Source organism: Ranitomeya variabilis, chromosome 8 (assembly GCF_051348905.1).
Source record: "Ranitomeya variabilis isolate aRanVar5 chromosome 8, aRanVar5.hap1, whole genome shotgun sequence".
NCBI lineage: Eukaryota > Metazoa > Chordata > Amphibia > Anura > Dendrobatidae > Ranitomeya > Ranitomeya variabilis.
Window position 1 is genome coordinate 7494445 of NC_135239.1, and position 6846 is coordinate 7501290.

The window sequence follows — 6846 nt, forward strand, 5'->3', positions numbered from 1 at the left end:
GTGATTTCTGAGGTTCATTGTTCTGTGTTGGCTGGTCATCCTGGGATTTTTGGTACCAGAGATTTGGTTGGTAGGTCCTTTTGGTGGCCTTCTTTGTCATGGGATGTGTGTTCTTTTGTGCAGTCCTGTGGGACTTGTGTGCGGGCCAAGCCCTGCTGTTCCCGCGCTAGTGGGTTGCTTTTGCCTTTGCCGGTCCCTGAGAGGCCTTGGACGCATATTTCTATGGATTTTATTTCAGATCTCCCTGTTTCCCAGAAGATGTCTGTTATCTGGGTGGTTTGTGATCGGTTTTCTAAGATGGTTCATTTGGTGCCCTTGCCTAAGTTGCCTTCCTCTTCTGATTTGGTCCCGTTGTTTTTTCAGCATGTGGTTCGTTTACATGGCATTCCTGAGAATATTGTGTCTGACAGAGGTTCCCAGTTTGTTTCTAGGTTTTGGCGGTTCTTTTGTGCTAGGCTGGGCATTGATTTGTCTTTTTCTTCCGCATTTCATCCTCAGACAAATGGCCAAACCGACCGAACTAATCAGACTTTGGAAACTTATTTGAGATGCTTTGTGTCTGCTGATCAGGATGATTGGGTGGCTTTCTTGCCATTGGCCGAGTTTGCCCTTAATAATCGGGCTAGTTCGGCTACTTTGGTTTCCCCCTTCTTTTGTAATTTTGGTTTTTATCCTCGTTTTTCTTCAGGGCAGGTTGAGCCTTCTGATTGTCCTGGTGTGGATTCTGTGGTGGACAGGTTGCAGCAGATTTGGACTCATGTGGTAGACAATTTGACGTTGTCTCAGGAGAAGGCTCAACGTTTTGCTAACCATCGTCGGTGTGTTGGTCCCCGGCTTCGGGTTGGGGATTTGGTCTGGTTGTCTTCCCGTCATGTTCCTATGAAGGTTTCTTCCCCTAAGTTCAAGCCTCGGTTTATTGGTCCTTATAAGATTTCTGAGATTATCAATCCTGTGTCTTTTCGTTTGGCACTTCCAGCCTCTTTTGCCATCCATAATGTTTTCCATAGATCTTTATTGCGGAGATATGTGGTGCCCGTTGTTCCCTCTGTTGATCCTCCTGCCCCGGTGTTGGTTGATGGGGAGTTGGAGTATGTGGTTGAGAAAATGTTGGATTCTCGTTTTTCGAGGCGGAGGCTTCAGTATCTTGTCAAGTGGAAGGGTTATGGCCAGGAGGATAATTCTTGGGTTGTTGCCTCCGATGTTCATGCGGCTGATTTGGTTCGTGCTTTTCATTTGGCTCGTCCTGATCGGCCTGGGGGCTCTGGTGAGGGTTCGGTGACCCCTCCTCAAGGGGGGGGTACTGTTGTGAATTCTGCTCTTGGGCTCCCTCCGGTGGTTATACGTGGTAATGTTATGAGTTCTGCTCTTGGGCTCCCTCCGGTGGTTATAAGTGGTACTGCTGCTCCTTTGGATTTCAGCAGTCATCAGGTGCTTTCACTTATTACCAATTCTGACTGGGCTATTTAGTCTGGCCAGATCCTTTGGTTAGTGCCAGTTGTCCATTGTTCCTGGGTGGATTCACATCTCTTCCTGGATTCTCCTGCTTATCTGTTCAAATCATCAAAGATAAGTCCTGGCTTGGTTTTTGCAGTCCACATACTGTGGACTTTATTGTTCAGTGCATTTCTATGTTTTTCTTGTCCAGCTTTGTCAGTGTGGATTTATTTAGTCAAGCTGGAAGCTCTGGAGAAGCAGATTTTCCCTCCATGCCTTTAGTTAGGTGTGGAGATTTTTGTATTATCTGTGGTGGATTTTTCTAGTGATTTTTAATACTGACCGCACAGTACTCGGTCCTATTCTGTCTATTTAGCTAGAAGTGGCCTCCTTTGCTAAATCCTGTTTTCAGTCTGTGTATGTCTTTTCCCTCTCCTCTCACAGTCAATATACACTCACCGGCCACTTTATTAGGTACACCTGTCCAACTTCTTGTTAACACTTAATTTCTAATCAGCCAATCACATGGCGGCAACTCAGTGCATTTAGGCATGTAGACATGGTCAAGACAATCTCCTGCAGTTCAAACCGAGCATCAGTATGGGGAAGAAAGGTGATTTGAGTGCCTTTGAACGTGGCATGGTTGTTGGTGCCAGAAGGGCTGGTCTGAGTATTTCAGAAACTGCTGATCTACTGGGATTTTCACGCACAACCATCTCTAGGGTTTACAGAGAATGGTCCGAAAAAGAAAAAAAATCCAGTGAGCGGCAGTTCTGTGGGCGGAAATGCCTTGTTGATGCCAGAGGTCAGAGGAGAATGGGCAGACTGGTTCAAGCTGATAGAAAGGCAACAGTGACTCAAATCGCCACCCGTTACAACCAAGGTAGGCCTAAGAGCATCTCTGAACGCACAGTGCGTCGAACTTTGAGGCAGATGGGCTACAGCAGCAGAAGACCACACCGGGTACCACTCCTTTCAGCTAAGAACAGGAAACTGAGGCTACAATTTGTACAAGCTCATCGAAATTGGACAGTAGAAGATTGGAAAAACGTTGCTTGGTCTGATGAGTCTCGATTTCTGCTGCGACATTCGGATGGTAGGGTCAGAATTTGGCGTAAACAACATGAAAGCATGGATCCATCCTGCCTTGTATGGAGCATCTTTGGGATGTGCAGCCGACAAATCTGCGGCAACTGTGTGATGCCATCATGTCAATATGGACCAAAATCTCTGAGGAATGCTTCCAGCACCTTGTTGAATCTATGCCACGAAGAATTGAGGCAGTTCTGAAGGCAAAAGGGGGTCCAACCCGTTACTAGCATGGTGTACCTAATAAAGTGGCCGGTGAGTGTATGTGGGGGGCTGTCTATCTTTTGGGGATTTTCTCTGAGGCAAGATAGTTTTCCGTTTCTATCTATAGGGGTAATTAGTTCTCCGCCTGTGTCGAGGTGTCTAGGACTGGTAGGTACATCCCACGGCTACTGCTAGTTGCGGTATTAAGTTCAGGGTCTGCGGTCAGTACAGGTACCACCTCCTCCAGAGCACGTCTGATGCTGCTCCTAAGCCACCAGATCATAACAGTATCTGCGCTGTATATGGAGGTTATAAGCAGTGACATGATCCCTCGCTCTGTCCCTGCGCTGTATATAGAGGTTATAAGCAGTGACATGATCCCTCGCTCTGTATCTGCGCTGTATATGGAGGTTATAAGCAGTGACATGATCCCTCGCTCTGTCCCTGCGCTGTATATAGAGGTTATAAGCAGTGACATGATCCCTCGCTCTGTACCTGCGCTGTATATAGAGGTTATAAGCAGTGACATGATCCCTCGCTCTGTCCCTGCGCTGTATATGGAGGTTATAAGCAGTGACATGATCCCTTGCTCTGTACCTGCGCTGTATATAGAGGTTATAAGCAGTGACATGATCCCTCGCTCTGTCCCTGTGCTGTATATAGAGGTTATAAGCAGTGACATGATCCCTCGCTCTGTACCTGCGCTGTATATGGAGGTTATAAGCAGTGACATGATCCCTCGCTCTGTCCCTGCGCTGTATATAGAGGTTATAAGCAGTGACATGATCCCTCGCTCTGTACCTGCGCTGTATATGGAGGTTATAAGCAGTGACATGATCCCTCGCTCTGTACCTGCGCTGTATATAGAGGTTATAAGCAGTGACATGATCCCTCGCTCTGTACCTGCGCTGTATATGGAGGTTATAAGCAGTGACATGATCCCTCGCTCTGTCCCTGCGCTGTATATAGAGGTTATAAGCAGTGACATGATCCCTCGCTCTGTACCTGCGCTGTATATAGAGGTTATAAGCAGTGACATGATCCCTCGCTCTGTCCCTGCGCTGTATATGGAGGTTATAAGCAGTGACATGATCCCTTGCTCTGTACCTGCGCTGTATATAGAGGTTATAAGCAGTGACATGATCCCTCGCTCTGTCCCTGCGCTGTATATAGAGGTTATAAGCAGTGACATGATCCCTCGCTCTGTATCTGCGCTGTATATGGAGGTTATAAGCAGTGACATGATCCCTCGCTCTGTACCTGCGCTGTATATGGAGGTTATAAGCAGTGACATGATCCCTCGCTCTGTCCCTGCGCTGTATATAGAGGTTATAAGCAGTGACATGATCCCTCGCTCTGTCCCTGCGCTGTATATGGAGGTTATAAGCAGTGACATGATCCCTCGCTCTGTACCTGCGCTGTATATAGAGGTTATAAGCAGTGACATGATCCCTCGCTCTGTCCCTGCGCTGTATATGGAGGTTATAAGCAGTGACATGATCCCTCGCTCTGTCCCTGCGCTGTATATAGAGGTTATAAGCAGTGACATGATCCCTCGCTCTGTACCTGCGCTGTATATAGAGGTTATAAGCAGTGACATGATCCCTCGCTCTGTACCTGCGCTGTATATAGAGGTTATAAGCAGTGAAATGATCCCTCGCTCTGTACCTGCGCTGTATATAGAGGTTATAAGCAGTGACATGATCCCTCGCTCTGTACCTGCGCTGTATATAGAGGTTATAAGCAGTGACATGATCCCTCGCTCTGTACCTGCGCTGTATATAGAGGTTATAAGCAGTGACATGATCCCTCGCTCTGTCCCTGCGCTGTATATAGAGGTTATAAGCAGTGACATGATCCCTCGCTCTGTCCCTGCGCTGTATATAGAGGTTATAAGCAGTGACATGATCCCTCGCTCTGTACCTGCGCTGTATATGGAGGTTATAAGCAGTGACATGATCCCTCGCTCTGTACCTGCGCTGTATATGGAGGTTATAAGCAGTGACATGATCCCTCACTCTGTCCCTGCGCTGTATATAGAGGTTATAAGCAGTGACATGATCCCTCGCTCTGTACCTGCGCTGTATATAGAGGTTATAAGCAGTGACATGATCCCTCGCTCTGTACCTGCGCTGTATATGGAGGTTATAAGCAGTGACATGATCCCTCGCTCTGTACCTGCGCTGTATATAGAGGTTATAAGCAGTGACATGATCCCTCGCTCTGTACCTGCGCTGTATATGGAGGTTATAAGCAGTGACATGATCCCTCGCTCTGTACCTGCGCTGTATATAGAGGTTACAAGCAGTGACATGATCCCTCGCTCTGTACCTGCGCTGTATATGGAGGTTATAAGCAGTGACATGATCCCTCGCTCTGTACCTGCGCTGTATATAGAGGTTACAAGCAGTGACATGATCCCTCGCTCTGTACCTGCGCTGTATATAGAGGTTATAAGCAGTGACATGATCCCTCGCTCTGTACCTGCGCTGTATATGGAGGTTATAAGCAGTGACATGATCCCTCGCTCTGTACCTGCGCTGTATATAGAGGTTATAAGCAGTGACATGATCCCTCGCTCTGTCCCTGCGCTGTATATAGAGGTTATAAGCAGTGACATGATCCCTCGCTCTGTACCTGCGCTGTATATGGAGGTTATAAGCAGTGACATGATCCCTCGCTCTGTACCTGCGCTGTATATAGAGGTTATAAGCAGTGACATGATCCCTCGCTCTGTCCCTGCGCTGTATATAGAGGTTATAAGCAGTGACATGATCCCTCGCTCTGTCCCTGCGCTGTATATAGAGGTTATAAGCAGTGACATGATCCCTCGCTCTGTACCTGCGCTGTATATGGAGGTTATAAGCAGTGACATGATCCCTCGCTCTGTACCTGTGCTGTATATGGAGGTTATAAGCAGTGACATGATCCCTCGCTCTGTACCTGCGCTGTATATGGAGGTTATAAGCAGTGACATGATCCCTCGCTCTGTACCTGTGCTGTATATGGAGGTTATAAGCAGTGACATGATCCCTCGCTCTGTACCTGCGCTGTATATGGAGGTTATAAGCAGTGACATGATCCCTCGCTCTGTACCTGCGCTGTATATGGAGGTTATAAGCAGTGACATGATCCCTCGCTCTGTACCTGCGCTGTATATAGAGGTTATAAGCAGTGACATGATCCCTCGCTCTGTATCTGCGCTGTATATAGAGGTTATAAGCAGTGACATGATCCCTCGCTCTGTACCTGCGCTGTATATGGAGGTTATAAGCAGTGACATGATCCCTCGCTCTGTACCTGCGCTGTATATAGAGGTTATAAGCAGTGACATGATCCCTCGCTCTGTACCTGCGCTGTATATGGAGGTTATAAGCAGTGACATGATCCCTCGCTCTGTACCTGCGCTGTATATAGAGGTTACAAGCAGTGACATGATCCCTCGCTCTGTACCTGCGCTGTATATGGAGGTTATAAGCAGTGACATGATCCCTCGCTCTGTACCTGCGCTGTATATAGAGGTTACAAGCAGTGACATGATCCCTCGCTCTGTACCTGCGCTGTATATAGAGGTTATAAGCAGTGACATGATCCCTCGCTCTGTACCTGCGCTGTATATGGAGGTTATAAGCAGTGACATGATCCCTCGCTCTGTACCTGCGCTGTATATAGAGGTTATAAGCAGTGACATGATCCCTCGCTCTGTCCCTGCGCTGTATATAGAGGTTATAAGCAGTGACATGATCCCTCGCTCTGTACCTGCGCTGTATATGGAGGTTATAAGCAGTGACATGATCCCTCGCTCTGTACCTGCGCTGCGCTGTATATAGAGGTTATAAGCAGTGTCATGATCCCTCGCTCTGTACCTGCGCTGTATATGGAGGTTGTAATGGCAGCACAGCACACAGGACTGTGTCACATTATCGCACTGTCCTCCCCACACAGGTCTCCATGACGACAAGTCTCCGGGACCCTCAGACCTCTCACTCCACCTTGTCTCTCCGGTCACGCCCACAGCGGTAGCAGGTGTCACCGCTGTCTTCCCGTCATACTCCGCGCGGTGTAACAGGTGTTCAAGCCCCGCCCCTCAGCTCCTTGATTGCCTGGAGACCAGGCACG

General features: G+C 48.1%; 1 long non-coding RNA gene across 5 annotated transcripts in view; it reads right to left on the reverse strand.

Annotated features, from left to right (window-relative positions):
* The window catches only part of LOC143787731 (uncharacterized), a 105335-nt gene extending 98491 nt beyond the window's left edge, over positions 1 to 6844 (reverse strand). Inside the window, exon 1 of one of the 5 annotated variants that reach the window (XR_013218450.1) lies at positions 6594 to 6800. This is a non-coding gene — a long non-coding RNA (uncharacterized LOC143787731). Of the gene's footprint in view, positions 1 to 6593 lie in introns of all 5 variants that reach the window. The other 4 variants (XR_013218448.1, XR_013218449.1, XR_013218452.1 and 1 more) reach the window with 4 other exon arrangements.
* Positions 6845 to 6846: the final 2 nt, after the last annotated feature.